The sequence below is a fragment of the Arachis hypogaea genome, chromosome 9 (genome assembly GCF_003086295.3).
Source record: "Arachis hypogaea cultivar Tifrunner chromosome 9, arahy.Tifrunner.gnm2.J5K5, whole genome shotgun sequence".
NCBI lineage: Eukaryota > Viridiplantae > Streptophyta > Magnoliopsida > Fabales > Fabaceae > Arachis > Arachis hypogaea.
Window position 1 is genome coordinate 81,864,856 of NC_092044.1, and position 16,618 is coordinate 81,881,473.

A 16,618-nucleotide genomic window follows, 5' to 3' on the forward strand; every position below is an offset into this window, starting at 1 on the left:
ATTTACTAACACTTCTCTTCACCTCTCTTCATCTAAAAATCCGAACCCATTCTTCTTCACTGTTCTCCCCTTTCTTCTTCTACTAACATAAAGGAATCTCTATACTGTGACATAGAGGATTCCTCTTCTTTTCTTGTTTTCTTCTCTTTCATATGAGCAGGAACAAGGAAAAAGGCACTCTTGTTGAAATTGATCCCGAACCTGAAAGGACTCTGAAGAGGAAACTAAGAGAAGCTAAATTACAACAATCTAAAGGTAACCTTTCAGAAACATTAGAACAAGAGAAGGAGATGGCAGCCAAACCCAACAACAACAATGCAAGGAGAATGCCTGGTGACTTCACAAAGCCAACGTCCAAATTTGATGGAAGAAGCATCTCCATTCCTGCCATTGGAGCCAATAATTTTGAGCTTAAGCCTCAACTAGTTGCTTTAATGCAACAGAACTGCAAGTTTTATGGACTTCCATCTGAAGATCCTTACCAGTTTTTAACTGAGTTCTTGCAGATTTGTGAGACTGTTAAGACGAATGGAGTTGATCCTGAAGTCTACAGGCTCATGCTTTTCCCTTTTGCTGTAAGAGACAGAGCTAGAATATGGTTGGATTCACAACCTAAGGGACTCTTGGGATAAGCTGGTCACGGCCTTCTTGGATAAATTCTTTCCTCCTCAAAAGCTGAGCAAGCTTAGAGTGGATGTTTAGACCTTCAAACAAAAAGATGGTGAATCCCTCTATGAAGCTTGGGAAAGATACAAGCAGTTGACCAAAAGGTGTCCATCTGACATGTTTTCAGAATGGACCATATTAGATATATTCTATTGTGGTCTATCTGAGTTTTCGAAAATGTCATTGGACCATTCTGCAGGTGGATCTATTCACCTAAAGAAAACGCCTGAAGAGGCTCAAGAACTTATTGACATGGTTGCAAATAACCAATTCATGCACACTTCTGAGAGGAATTCAGGGAATAATGGGACACCTCAGAGGAAGGGAGTTCTTGAAATTGATGCTCTGAATGCCATATTGGCTCAGAACAAAGTGTTGACTCAGCAAGTCAACATGATCTCTCAAAGTCTGAATGGATGGCAAATTGCATCCCACAGTACTAAAGAGGCAGCTTCTGAAGAAGCTTATGATCCTGAGAACCCTGCAATAGCAGAGGTAAATTACATGGGTGAACCTTATGGAAACACCTATAATTCATCATGGAGAAATCATCCAAATTTCTCATGGAAGGATCAACAAAAGCCTCAACAAGGCTTTAACAATGGTGAACGCAATAGGCTGAGCAATAGCAAGCCTTTTCCATCATCTTCTCAGCAACAGACAGAGAATTTTGAACAAAACACTTCTAATTTAGCCAATCTAGTCTCTGATCTGTCAAAGGCCACTTTTAGTTTCATGAGTGAAACAAGATCCTCCATCAAAAATCTGGAGGCACAAGTGGGCCAGCTGAGTAAGAAAGTCATTGAAACTCCTCCTAGTATTCTCCCAAGCAATACAGAAGAGAATCCAAAAGGAGAGTGTAAGGCCATTGATGTAATCAATATGGCCGAATGCACAAGGGAGGAGGAGGACGAAAATCCTAGTGAGGAAGACCTCCTGGGACGTCTCTCAAGCAAGAAGGAGTTTTCTATTAAGGATCCAAAGGAATCTAAGGCTCATATAGAGACCATAGAGATTCCATTAAATCTCCTTCTGCCATTCATGAGCTCTGAAGACTATTCTTCCTCTGAAGAGGATGAAGATGTGACTGGAGAGCAAGTTGCTCAATATTTAGGAGCTATCATGAAGCTGAATGCCAAGTTGTTTGGTAATGAGACTTGGGAAAGCGAACCTCCCTTGCTCATTAGTGAACTAGATACCTGGATTCAGCAAATTTTACCTCAAAAGAGACAAGATCCTGGCAAGTTCTTAATACCTTGTACCATAGGCACAGTGACCTTTGAAAAAGCACTATGTGATTTGGGGTCAGGGATAAATCTTATGCCATTCTCTGTAATGGAGAAGCTGGGGATCATTGAGGTACAACCTGCCTTGTTCTCATTACAATTGGTAGACAAGTCATTAAGACAAGCTCATGGAGTAGTAGAGGACGTGTTAGTAAAGGTTGAAGGCCTTTACATCCCTGCTGATTTCATAATCTTAGACACTAGGAAGGAAGAGGATGAGTGTATCAACCTTGGAAGACCTTTCCTAGCTATAGCAGGAGCTATGATAGATGTCAACAGAGGTAAATTAGTCCTTCAATTGAATGGGAACTACCTTGTGTTTAAGGCACATGGCCATCCCTCTGTGACAAAAGAGAGTAAACATGAAGAGCTTCTCTCAGTTCAGAGTCAAGAAGAGCCCCCACAGTCAAACTCTAAGTTTGGTGTTAGGAAGCCACAACCAAACTCTAAGTTTGGTGTTAAGACCCCATATCCAAACTCTAAGTTTGGAATTGGGACTATACAACATTGACCTGATCATCTTGTGGCTCCATGAGAGCCCACTGTCAAGCTAATGACATTAAAAGAATGCTTCTTGGGAGGCAACCCAATTTTTATTTATCTAATTTTAATTTTATTTTATTATTATTTTGTGTTTTATTAGGTACATGATCATGTGGAGTCACGAAAAAAATATAAAAATTAAAAACAGAATCAAAAACAGCAGAAGAAAAATCACGCCCTGGGGGAGGACAGACTGGCGTTCAACGCTAGTAAGAAGCATCTGGCTGGCGTTCAACGCCAGAACAGAGCATGAATCTGGCGCTGAATGCCAGAAACAAGCAACATTCTGGCGTTTGAACGCCAGGAATGTGCCTTGAGGAAAGCTGGCGCTGAACGCCAGTAACAAGCATGGAACTGGCGTTCAACGCCAGAAACATGCTATACATGGGCGTTGAATGCCCAGAACATGCTACACATGGGCGTTGAACGCCCAGAACGTGCATCACCTCAGCGTTTAAACGCCAGAATGGTATGCAAAGGCATTTTGTATGTCTATTTGGTGCAGGGATGTGATTCCTTGACACCTTAGGATCTGTGGACCCCACAGGATCCCTACCTAACATATTCCCGCCTTACCTCCTAATCCTATAACACTCTTTCCCATATCACACTTCCCAACAACTTCAATCTCTCTTCCCAATTACCCCCTTCACCACTCACATCCATCCACTCTTCCCCATAAACCCCACCTACCTTCAAAATTCAAAAACACTTTCCCACCCAATCGCACCCTAAATGACCGAAACTACACCCACTACCCTCCCTATATATACCCTTCCATTCTACTTCATTTTCACACAACACAACCCTCACTTCTATACCTTGGCCGAAACCTATACTCCCCCTTCTCCTCCATATTTTATTCTTCTTCTTCTTCTCTTCTTTCTTCTCTTGCTCGAGGGCGAGCAATATTTTAAGTTTGGTGTGGTAAAAGCATAAGCTTTTTGTTTTTCCATTACCATCAATGGCACCTAAGGCCGGAGAATCCTCTTGAAAAGGAAAAGGGAAGACAAAAGCTTCCACCTCCGAGTCATGGGAGATGGAAAGACTCATCTCCAAAAGCCATCAAGACCACTTCTATGATGTTGTGGCAAAGAAGAAGGTGATCCCTGAGGTCCCTTTCAAACTCAAGAAAAATGAGTATCCGGAGATCCGACATGAAATTCGAAGAAGAGGTTGGGAAGTCCTAACCAACCCCATGCAACAAGTCGGAATCTTAATGGTTCAAGAGTTCTATGCCAATGCATGGATCACTAGGAACCATGATCAAAGTATGAACCCGAGTCCAAAGAATTATCTCACAATGGTTCGGGGGAAATACTTAGATTTTAGTCCGGAGAATGTGAGGTTGGCGTTCCACTTGCCCATGATGCAAGGAGATGTACACCCCTACACTAGAAGGGTCAACTTTAATCAAAGGTTGGACCAAGTCCTAATGGACATATGTGTGGAAGGAGCTCAATGGAAAAGAGACTCCAAAGGCAAGCCAATTCAACTAAGAAGACTGGACCTCAAGCTTGTGGCTAGAGGATGGTTGGAGTTCATTCAACGCTCCATTATTCCCACTAGCAACTGATCTGAAGTTACTGTGGATCGGGCCATCATGATTCATAGCATCATGATTGGAGAGGAAGTAGAAGTTCATGAAGTCATCTCCAATGAAATCTACAAAATAGCTGAAAAGCCCTCCACCATGGCAAGGCTAGCTTTTCCTCACCTTATTTGCCATCTATGTTACTCAGCTGGAGTTATCATAGAAGGAGACATCTCCATTGAGGAGGATAAGCCCATCACCAAGAAGAGGATGGAGCAAGCAAGAGAGACCCTCCACGGATCTCAAGAGATGCATGAGGAAGCTCATCATCAAGAAATTCCTGAGATGCCTCAAGGGATGCACTTTCCTCCCAACAACTATTGGGAATAACTCAACACTTCCTTAGAAGATTTGAGCTACAATGTGGAACAATTAAGGGTGGAACATCATGAGCACTCCATCATTCTCCATGAAATAAGAGAAGATCAAAGAGCAATGAGGGAGGAGCAACAAAGGCAAGGAAGGGACATAGAAGAGCTTAATGACATTGTTGGCCCTTCAAGAAGAAGATGCCACTAAGGTGGATTCATTCCTTGTTCTTATTTCTTTTTGCTTTTCGGTTTTTATGTTGTGTTCATTTATGTTTTGTGTCTCTACGTCATGATCATTAGTGTTTAGTAACTATGTCTTAAAGTTATGAATAATTCCATTAATCCTTCACCTCTCTTAAATGAAAAATGTTTTTAATCAAAAGAACAAGAAGTACATGAATTTTGAATTTATCCTTGAATTTAGTTCAATTATATTGATGTGGTGACAATACTTTTTGTTTTCTGAATGAATGATTGAACAGTGCATATTTTTAATCTTGTTGTTTATGAATGTTAAAATTGTTGGCTCTTGAAAGAATGATGAACAAAGAGAAATGTTATTGACAATATGAAAAATCATGAAATTGATTCTTGAAGCAAGAAAAGGCAGTGAAAAACAAAATCTTGCGGAAAAAAAATGGCGAAAAAAAATAGAAAGAAAAAGAAATAGCAAGCAGAAAAAGCCAATAGCCCTTAAAACCAAAATGCAAGGGTAAAAAGGATCCAAGGCTTTGAGCATCAATGGATAGGAGGGCCCAAGGAAATAAAATCCAGGCCTAAGCGGCTAAATCAAGCTGTCCCTAACCATGTGCTTGTGTCATGCAGGTCCAAGTGAAAAGCTTGAGACTGAGTGGTTAAAGTCGTGATCCAAAGCAAAAGAGTGTGCTTAAGAGCTCTGGAAACCTCTAACTGGGGACTCTAGCAAAGCTGAGTCACAATCTGAAAAGGTTCACCCAGTCATGTGTCTGTGGCATTTATGTATCCGGTGGTAATACTGGAAAACAATGTGCTTAGGGCCACGGCCAAGACTCATAAAAGTAGCTGTGTTCAAGAATCAACATACTTAACTAGGAAAGTCAATAACACTATCCGAAATTCTAAGTTCCTAGAGAAGCCAATCATTCTGAACTTCAAAGAAAAAAGTGAGATGCCAAAACTGTTCAGAGGCAAAAAGCTACAAGTCCCGCTCATCTAATTAGAATTAATATTCATTGATATTTTGGAATTTATAGTATATTCTCTTCTTTTTATCCTATTTGATTTTCAGTTGCTTGGGGACAAGCAACAATTTATGTTTGGTGTTGTGATGAGCGGATAATTTATACGCTTCTTGGCATAGTTTTTAGGTAGTTTTTAGTAAGTTCAAGCTACTTTTAGGGATGTTTTCATTAGTTTTTATGATAAATTCACATTTATGGACTTTACTATGAGTTTGTGTGTTTTTCTGTGATTTCAGGTAATTTCTGGCTGAAATTGAGGGACTTGAGCAAAACTCTGAAAAAGGTTGACAAAAGGACTGCTGATGCTGTTGGAATCTGACCTCCCTGCACTCGAAATAGATTTTCTGGAGCTACAGAACTCCAAATGGCACGCTCTCAACGGCGTTGGAAAGTAGACATCCAGAGCTTTCCAGAAATATTTAATACTCCATACTTTATTTGGGAATTGATGACGTAAAGTGGCGCTCAACGCCAAGTACATGTTACTGTCTGGAGTTAAACGCCAGAAACACGTCACAACCCGGAGTTGAACGCCAGAAACACACTATAACTCGGCGTTCAACTCCAATAAAAGCCTCAGCTCGTGGATAGATCAAGCTCAGCCCAAACACATACCAAGTGGGCCCCAGAAGTGGATTTATGCATCAATTACTTACTCATGTAAACCCTAGTAGCTAGTTTAGTATAAATAACACTTTTTACTAGTGTATTAGCAGTCTTATCGGGTCTTTGACCATATCTTGGAACATCTTTGGACGCCTAGTTCTTAGACCATGGGGGCTGGCCATTCGGCCATGCCTGAACCTTTCACTTATGTATTTTCAACGGTGGAGTTTCTACACACCATAGATTAAGGGTGTGGAGCTCTGCTATACCTCAAGTTTTAATACAATTACTCATATTTTCTATTCAATTCTCTTTTATTCTTATTCCAAGATATACGTTGCACAACAACTTGATGAATGTGATGATCCGTGACACTCATCATCATTCTCACCTATGAACGCGCGTGACTGACAACCACTTCCGTTCTACCTTAGGCCGGGCGCATATCTCTTAGATTCCCCAACAGAATCTTCGTGGTATAAGCTAGATAGATGGCGGCATTCATGGGAATCTAGAAAGTCTAACCTTGTTTGTGGTATTCCGAGTAGGATTCCGGGAATCCAGAAAGTCTAACCTTGTCTGTGGTATTCCGAGTAGGATTCCAGTATTGAATGACTGTGACGAGCTTCAAACTCCTGAAGGCTGGGCGTTAGTGACAGACGCAAAAGAATCAAGGGATTCTATTCCAACCTGATTGAGAACCGACAGATGATTAGCCGTGCTATGACAGAGCATAGGACCATTTTCACTGAGAGGATGGGATGTAGCCATTGACAACAGTGATGCCCTACATACAGCTTGCCATGGAAAGGAGTAAGAAGGATTGGATGAATGTAATAAGAAAGTAGAGATTCAAGAGGAGCACAGCATCTCCATATGCCTATCTGAAATTCTCACCATGGAATTATATGAGTAACTATTTACTATTTTATTTTCTGTTTATTATTTATTTTCAAACTCATCATAAACCATTTAATCTGCCTAACTGAGATTTACAAGGTGACTATAGCTTGCTTCATACCAACAATCTCTGTGGGATCGACCCTTACTCACGTAAGGTATTACTTGGATGACCCAGTACACTTGCTGGTTAAGTTGAACGGAGTTGTGTCCACACATAGCATAGAGCCGCAATAATGATTCCATACAATAACAAAGAGACCAACTACTTGATGATCACAATTTCGTCCACCACCATTCATAAGCTCTGAAGAATATTCTTCTTCTGAAGAAGATGAAGTTACTACTAAAGAGAAAATTGCTCAGTATATAGGAGCAATCATGAAGCTGAATGCCAAATTATTTGGTAATGAGACTTGGGAGGATGAACCCCCCTTGCTCATCAATGAACTAAGTGCATTGGTTCAGTTGAAGATACCTCAAAAGAAACTGGATCCCGGAAGGTTCTTAATACCTTGCACCATTAGCACCATGACCTTTGAGAAGGCTTTGTGTGACCTGGGGTCAAGCATAAATCTCATGCCACTCTCTGTAATGGAGAAACTGGGAATCTTTGAGGTACAAGCTGCAAGAATCTCACTAGAGATGGTAGACAAATCAAAGAAATAGGCTTATAGACTTGTAGAGGATGTCTTTGTAAAGGTTGAAGGACTTTACATCCCTACTGACTTCATAATCCTAGACAATGGGAAGGATGAAGATGAATCCATCATCCTTGGCAGATCCTTCCTAGCCACCGCAAAAGTTGTGATTGATGTTGACAGAGAAGAGTTGGTCCTTCAAGTGAATGAGGACTAACTTGTGTTTAAGGCTCACGGATCTCCTTCTGTACACATGGAGAAGAAGCATGAAAAGCTTCTCTCAATATAGAGTCAAATAGAGCCCCCACATTCAAACTCTAAGTTTGGTGTTGGGAGGCCCCAACCATGCTCTGAACATCTGTAAAGCTCCATGAGAGCTCACTGTCAACCTATTGACATTAAAGAAGCGCTTGTTGGGAGGCAACCCAATTTTTATTTTATCTATGTTAAAATTCCATTTTCCATTGTTATTTTATGTTTTCTTTAGGTTGATGATCATGTGGAGTCACAGAAACACTTGCAAAAATCAAAGCAAATTCAAAAATAGCATTAAAAATAGCACACCCTGGAAGAGGTGCTTACTGGCATTTAAACACCAGTAAGGGTAGCAGAATGGGTGTTAAACGCCCAGTCTGGCACCATTTTGGGCGTTTAATGCCAAAAAAGTGCACCAGACTGGCGTTTAATGCCAGAAAAGGGCACCAAGTTGGTAGCCAACACCAGAAAGGGAAGAAAAGCTGGCGTTAAACGTCAGAAATGGGCAGCAACCTGGCGTTTAACGCCAGGATTAGCACTCAAAGGGGTGTTTACATGCCAAAATGGTGCAGGGATGAGAAATCCTTGACACTTCAGGATCTGTGGACCCCACAGGATCCCCACGTACCTCAACTCACTCTCTCTTCTTCACACATTCCAATAACACCCTTCCCCAAATACCCTTCACCACCCATATCCACCCACTCTTCCCAGAAAACCCCACCTACCCCCACCTTTCAAAATTCAAAAACTTTCCCTCTCAAACCAAACCCCTAATACACGAACCCTACCCCTCTCTCCACTCCTATATAAACCCCTCATCCCTCCTTTGTTTTCACACATCATAAACACTTCTTTCCCCCCTTGGCCAAACCATACAAACCTCTCCATCCCCTCCATTTCTTCTCCTTCTCCATCCATCTTTCTTCCTTTGCTCGAGGACGAGCAAACCTTTTAAGTTTGGTGTGGTAAAAGCGTTACTTTTTGTTTTTCCATAACCATTTATGGCACCTAAGGTCGGAGAAACCTCTAGAAAGAGGAAAGGAAAGGAAAAAGCTTCCACCTCCGAGTCATGGGAGATGGAGAGATTCATCTCAAAGGTCCATCAAGACGACTTCTATGAATTTGTGGCCAAGAAGAAGGTGATCTCTGAGGTCCCTTTCATGCTCAAAAGGAATGAGTATCCGAAGATCCGACATGAGATTCGAAGAAGAGGTTGGGAAGTTCTCACCAACCCCATTCAACAAGTCAGAATCTTAATGGTTCAAGAGTTCTATGCTAATGCATGGATCGCTAAGAACCACGATCAAAGTGTGAACACGAACCCAAAGATTTGGCTTACAATGGTTCGGGGGAAATACTTAGATTTCAGTCCGAAAAATGTAAGGTTGGCATTCAACTTGCCAATGATGCAAGGAGTTGCACGTCCCTACACTAGAAAGGTCAACTTTGATCAAAGGTTGGACCAAGTCCTCATGGACATATATGTAGAAGGAGCTCAGTGGAAAAGAGACTCCAAAGGCAAGCCGGTTTAATTGAGAAGGCATGTCCTTAAACCCGTGGCTAGAGGATGGTTGGAATTCATCCAACGCTCCATCATTCCTACTAGCAACCGATCCGAAGTGACTGTAGATTGGGCTATGATGATCCATAGCATCATAATTGGAGAAGAAGTAGAAGTTCATGAGGTCATATCTCTAGAACTCTACAAGGTGGCTGACAAGACCTCCACTTTGGCAAGGTTAGCCTTCCCCATCTCATCTGTCACCTATGCAATCTAGCTGGAATTGTCATAGAGGAAGACATCCTCATTGAAGAAAACAAGCCCATCACTAAAAAGAGGATGGAGCAAATAAGAGAGCCCACTCATGGACCTCAACAAGAGCATGAGGAAGTCCCTCATCAAGAAATCCCTGAGATGCCTCAAGGGATGCATTTTCCTCCACACAACTATTAGGAGCAACTCAACACCTCTTTAGGAGATTTGAGTTCCAATATGGAGCAACTAAGGATGGAGCACCAAGAGCCCTCTATTATTCTCCTTAAAATTAGAGAGGATCAAATAGCCATGAGGGAAGAGCAACAAAGAAAAGGAAGAGACATAGAGGAGCTCAAGCATTCCATTAGATCTTCAAGAGGAAGAACTAGCCACCATCACTAAGTGGTGCACGAAATTGTGATCATCAACTATGGCACCAATAGACTTGGTACGCTCAAACGTGAATCACACTTCGTCACTATTACGCATAACTAACCAGTAAGTACACTGGGTCGTCCAAGTAATACCTTATGTGAGTATGGGTCGATCCCACGGAGATTGTCGGCTTGAAGCAAGCTATGGCCACCTTGTAAATCTAAGTCAGGCAGATTAAAATGGGTTATGGAGTTTTAATAAGTAAAAAGATAAATAAAACATAAAATAAAGATAGAAATACTTATGTAATTCATTGGTGAGAACTTCAGATAAGTGTATAGAGATGCTTCATCCCTCTTGAATCTCTGCATTCCTACTGCCTTCATCGAATCCTTCATACTCCTTTCCATGGCAAGCTATATGTTTGGGTTTCACCGGCGTCAATGGCTACCTCCCGTCCTCAGTGAAAATGGTCCAAATGCACTGTCATCGCACGGCTAATCATCTGTCGGTTCTCGATAATGTTGGAATAGAATCCAGTGATTCTTTTGCGTCTGTCACTACGCCCAACACTCGCGAGTTTGAAGCTCGTCACAGTCATCCCTTCCCAGATCCTACTCGGAATACCACAGACAAGGTTTAGACTTTCAAGATCTCATGAATGGCCGCCAATAATTCTAGCTTATACCACGAAGACTTCGATCCTTCAGAATGAAGGCTAAGAGATACACGCACGTTCTAAGGTAGAACGGAAGAGGTTGTTAGTCACGCGTTCATATGTGAGAATGATGATGAGTGTCACGGATCATCACGTTCATCAGGTTGAAGTGCGATTGAATATCTTAGAACAAGAATAAGCATGAATTGAATAGAAGAACAATAGTAATTGCATTAATACTCGAGGAACAGCAGAGCTCCACACCTTAATCTGTGGTGTGTAGAAACTCCATCGTTGAAAATACATAAGTGATGAAGGTAAGCATGGCCTTGAGGCCAGCCCCCAAGTCTAAGGAAAACGTTCCAAAGATGATTCCAAGATGAAAATACAATAGTAAGAGGTCCTATTTATAATGAGACTAGCTACTAGGGTTTACAAAAATAGGTAAATGATGTAGAAATCCGCTTCTGGGCCCACTTGGTGTGTGCTTGGGCTGAGCATTGAGCTTTACACGTGTAGAGACTTCTCTTGGAGTTAAACGCCAGCTTTGGTGCCAGATTGGACATTTAACTCCAACTTTTATGCCAGTTCCGACGTTTTGACTTCAGAATAGGACAGAGAAGGGGCGTTTGAACGCCAGTTTGCGTCATCAAAACGCGGGCAAAATATGGATTATTATATATTGATAGAAAGCCCTCGATGTCTACTTTCCAATGCAATTAAGAGCGTGCCATTTGCAATTCTATAGCTCCAGGAAATCCACTTCGAGTGCAGGGAGGTCAGAATCCAACAACATCAGCAGTCCTTTGTCAGCCTCTGAATCAGAGTCTTGCTCAGGTCCCTCAATTTCAGCTAGAAAATATCTAAAATCACAGAAAAACACACAAACTCATAGTAAAGTCCAGATATGTGAATTTTGCATAAAAACTAATTAACACATCCCAAAAAGTCGCTAGATCCTACTAAAACCTACCTAAAAACAATGCCAAAAAGTGTATAAATTATCCGCTCATCACAACACCAAACTTAAATTGTTGCTTGTCCCCAAGCAACTGAAAACAAAAGAGGATAAAAATAAGAGAATATACAGTGAATCCCACAGTATCAATGAAACTTAGTCCTAATTAGATGAGCGGGGCTTGTAGCTTTTTGCTTCTGAACAGTTTTGGCATCTCACTTTTTCCTTTGAAATTTAGAATGATTGGCATCTATAGGAACTCAGAATTTCAGATAGTGTTATTGATTCTCCTAGTTCAGTACGTTGATTCTTGAACACAGCTACTTTATGAGTCTTGGCCGTGGCCCTAAGCACTTTGTTTTCCAGTATTACCACCGGATACATAAATGCCACAGACACATAACTGGGTGAACCTTTTCAGATTGTGACTCAGCTTTGCTAAAGTCCCCAGTTAGAGGTGTCTAGAGTTCTTAAGCATAATCTTTTGCTTTGGATCACAACTTTAACCACTCAGTCTCAAGTTTTTCACTTGGACCTTCATGACACAAGCACATGGTTAGGGACAGCTTGATTTAGCAGCTTCGGCCTGGATATTGTTTCCTTGGCCCTCCTATCCATTAATGCTCAAAGCCTTGGATCCTTTGTTACCATTGCCTTTTAGTTTTAAGGGCTATTGGATTTTTCTGTTTGCTTTTTCTCTCTTTTTTTCTTTCTTTTCTTTTTTTTTGCCATTTTTTTCTTCTCTTTTTTTCTCTTTTCTTTTTTTCACTGCTTTTTCTTGCTTCAAGAACCAATTTCATGATTTTTCAGATTATCAACAACATTTCTCTTTGTCCATCATTCTTTCAAGATCCAACAACTTTAACATTCATAAACAACAAGTTCGAAAATATGCACTATTCAAGCATTCATTTAGAGAACAAAAAGTATTGCCACCATATCAAATTAATTAAACTAGTTTCAAGATAAAATTTGAAATCAAAGTACTTCTTGTTCTTTTGTAATTAAGCACATTTTTCATTTAAGAAAGGTGAAGGATTCATTTATTCATGGCTTTAAGGCATAGACACTAGACACTAATGATCATGTAGTGAAGACACAACCATAGATAGAACATACAGCATAAAAATCGAAAACAGAAAAATAAGTAGACAAGGAGATTAAGGAATGAGTCCACCTTAGTGAGGGTGGCGTCTTCCTCTTGAAGAACCAATGGTGCTCTTGAGCTCCTCTATGACTCTTCCTTGCCTTTGTTGCTCCATCCCTAGTAATTTTGGTGCTCCTATCCTTAGTTGCTCCCAATAGTTGTGTCGAGAAAAATGTATCCCTTGAGGCATCTCAGGGATTTCTTGATGAGGGATCTCCTCATGCTCTTGTTGAGGTCCATGAGTGGGCTCTCTTGATGTGCAGTCAAATTCTCTGCTACTGAGCTATGGACCCTTGAGATGAATCTCTCCATCTCCCATGACTCGGATGTGGAAGCTTTTGTCTTCCCTTTCCTCTTTCTAAAGGTTTCTCCGGCCTTAGGTGCCATAAATGGTTATGGAAAAACAAAAAACAATGCTTTTACCACACCAAACTTAAAATATTTGTTCATCCTCGAGCAAAAGAAGAAGGAAAGAAGGGGAAGAAGAAGAGAATGGAGGAGATGGAGGGGGAGAGTGTTGTAGAAAGGTGTGAAGGGGAGAGAGAGAGAGAGTTGAGGTTGGTGGGGATCTTGTGGGGTCCACAGATCCTGAGGGGCCAAGGATTTCACATTCCTGCTCTAATTTGGCGTTCACAATGCCTTAGAGTGCAATTCTGGCGTTTAAATGCCAGTTTGTTGCCCTATTCTGGCGTTTAAACGCCAGCTTTCCTTCCTGTTTTGGCATCTAAATGCCAGTCTGGGTGCCCTGTTCTAGCGTTTAAACGCCCATTATGCTGCCCTTACTGGCGTTTAAACGCCAGTAAGTCCTTCCTCCAAGTTATGTTGTTTTTGACTTCTGCTTTGTTTTTATGAGTGTCTTTGTGACTTCACATGATCATCAACCTAAAAGAAAACATAAAATAACATAGATAAAATAAAATTAGATAATAGAATAAAATTGGGTTGCCTCCCAATAAGCGCTTCTTTAATGTCAATAGCTTGACAGTGAGCTCTCATGGAGTCTCACACAGATTTTCAGAGTATGGTTGAGATCTCTCAACACCAAACTTAGTGTTTGGCTGTGGCCTCCCAACACCAAACTTAGAGTTTGAATGTGGGGGCTCTGTTTGACTCTGTATTGGGAGAAGCTCTTCATGCTTACTTCCCATGGTTACAGATGGAGAACCTTGAGTCTTTACTACAAGGCATTCTTCATTTGCATGAAGGATCAACTCTCTTCTGTCAACATCAATCACAGCTCTTGCTGTGGCTAGGAAGGGTCTTCCAAGGATGATGGATTCATCCTCATCCCTCCTAGTGTCTAGGATTATAAAATCAGTAGGGAAGTAAGGGCTTTCAACCTTCACTAGCACGTCCTCTACTAGTCCATAAGTCTTTGTCATAGATTTGTCTGCCATCTCTAATGAGAATATGGCAGCCTGTACCTCAAAGATTCCTAGTTTCTCTATTACAGAGAGTGGCATTAAATTTATGCCTAACTCCAGGTCACACAAAGCCTTTTCAAAGGTCATGGTGCCTATGGTACATGGAATTAGGAATTTACCAGGATCCTGTTTCTTTTGAGGTAAATTTTGCTGAACCAATGTATTCAGTTCATTGGTGAGCAAGGGATGCTCTTCCTTCCAAGTCTCATTACCAAATAGCTTGGCATTCAGCTTCATGATTGCTCCTAAATATTGGGCAACTTGCCCTTCAACAATGTCTTCATCCTCTTCAGAAGATGAATAGTCATCGGAGCTCATGAATAGTAAAAGGAGGTCCAAGGGAATCTCTATGGTCTCTGTATGAGCCTCAGATTCCTTTGGTTCCTCATTAGGGGATTCCTTACTGAATGGTGGACGTTCCTTGAGGTCTTCCTCATTGCGATTTTCGTCCTCCTCCTTCCCCAAGGTTTCGGCCATGTTGATCATATCAATGGCCTTTCACTCTCCTTTGGGATTCTCTTCTGTATTGCTTGGGAGAGTACTAGGAGGAGTTTCAGTAACCCTTTTACTCAGCTGGCCCATTTGTGCCTCCAATTTTCTAATGGACGATCTTGTTTCAGTCATGAAACTAAAAGTGGCCTTAGATAGATCAGAGACTATGTTTGCTAAGCTAGAAGGATTATGCTCAAAATGCCCTGTCTGTTGTTGAGATGATGATGGGAAAGGTTTGCTATTGCTAAACCTGTTTCTTCCACCATTGTTATTATTGAAGCCTTACTTCTGTTGATCCTTCCATGAAAAATTTGGATGAATTTTCCATGAAGGATTATAGGTGTTGCCATAGGCTTCACTCATGTAATTCACCTCTACCATTGCAGGGTTCTTAGGGTCATAAGCTTCTTCTTCCGAAGATGCTTCTTTAGCATTGTTGGATGCATTTTGCAATCCATTCAGACTCTGAGAGATCATATTGACTTGTTGGGTCAATATTTTATTCTGAGCTAGTATGGCATTCAGAGCCTCAATTTCAAGAACTCCTCTCTTTTGAGGCGTCCCATTACTCACAGGATTCCTCTCAGAGGTATACATGAACTGGTTATTTACGACCATTTCAATAAGTTCCTGAGCTTCTGTAGGCATTTTCTTTAGGTGAATAGATCCACCTGCAGAATGGTCCAGTGACATATTGGAAACTTCAGATAGACCATCATAGAATATATCTAATGTGGTCTATTCTGAAAGCATGTCAGAAGGACACTTTTTGGTCAGCTGCTTGTATCTTTCCCAAGCTTCATAGAGGGACTCACCATCTTTTTGTCTGAAGGTCTGAACATCCACTCTAAGCTTGCTCAGTTTTTGAGGAGGAAAGAACTTAGCTAAGAAAGCCGTGACCAGCTTATCCCAAGAGTCCATGCTATCTATAGGTTGTGAGTCCAACCATGTTCTAGCTCTGTCTCTTATAGTAAAAGGGAAAAGCATAAGCTTGTAGACTTCAGGATCGACTCTATTGGTCTTAACAGTATCACAGATCTGCAAGAAGTCAGTTAAAAACTGATAAGGGTCTTCTCATGGAAGTCCATGAAACTTGCAGTTCTGTTGTAGTAGAGAAACTAATTGAGGCTTTAGCTCAAAATTGTTTGCTCCTATGGCAGGGATTGAGATGCTTCTTCCATAAAAGTTGGAAGTTGGTATAGTAAAATCACCAAGCATCTTCCTTGCATTGTTGTTTGGTTCGGCTATAATTGTTTCTTTTGCTGTTTCCTTTTCAAAAATTTCAGTAAGGTCCTCTTCAGAGTTTTGTGCTTTAGCTGCTCTTAGCTTCCTCTTCAGAGTCCTTTCAGGTTCAGGATCAGCTTCAACAAGTATGCTTTTATCTTTGTTCCTGCTCATATGAAAGAGAAGAAAACAAACAAAATATGGAATCCTCTATGTCACAGTATAGAGATTCCTTGAGGTGTCAGAGGAAAACAAGAATAAAAGGATGAGGTAGGTAACGAAGAATTCGAACACAAAGAGAGATGGAGTTCGAATTGACAATGGAGGAGGAATGTTAGTGTTTAAATAGAAAAAGATAAGAGAGGGGGAAGAATTTTCGAAAAATAAAAAGAATAAAATTTTGAAATAAATTCTTGAAAAATTGGTTGTGGTTTTGAAAAAGATAAGAAATAGTAAAACAAATAAAAATCAATTAGTTAGTTGAAAAAGATTTGAAAATCAATTTTTGAAAAGATAAGAAGTTAGAAAAGATTTTGAAATTGATTTTGAAAAAGATATA

At 40.8% G+C, this 16,618-nt stretch overlaps 1 non-coding gene across 1 annotated transcript; it reads right to left on the reverse strand.

Annotated features, from left to right (window-relative positions):
• Nucleotides 1-681: 681 nt before the first annotated feature.
• LOC112713768 (small nucleolar RNA R71) lies at nucleotides 682-785 on the reverse strand. The gene has a single exon (XR_003158728.1). It is a non-coding gene; the product is annotated as a small nucleolar RNA R71 (small nucleolar RNA).
• Nucleotides 786-16,618: the final 15,833 nt, after the last annotated feature.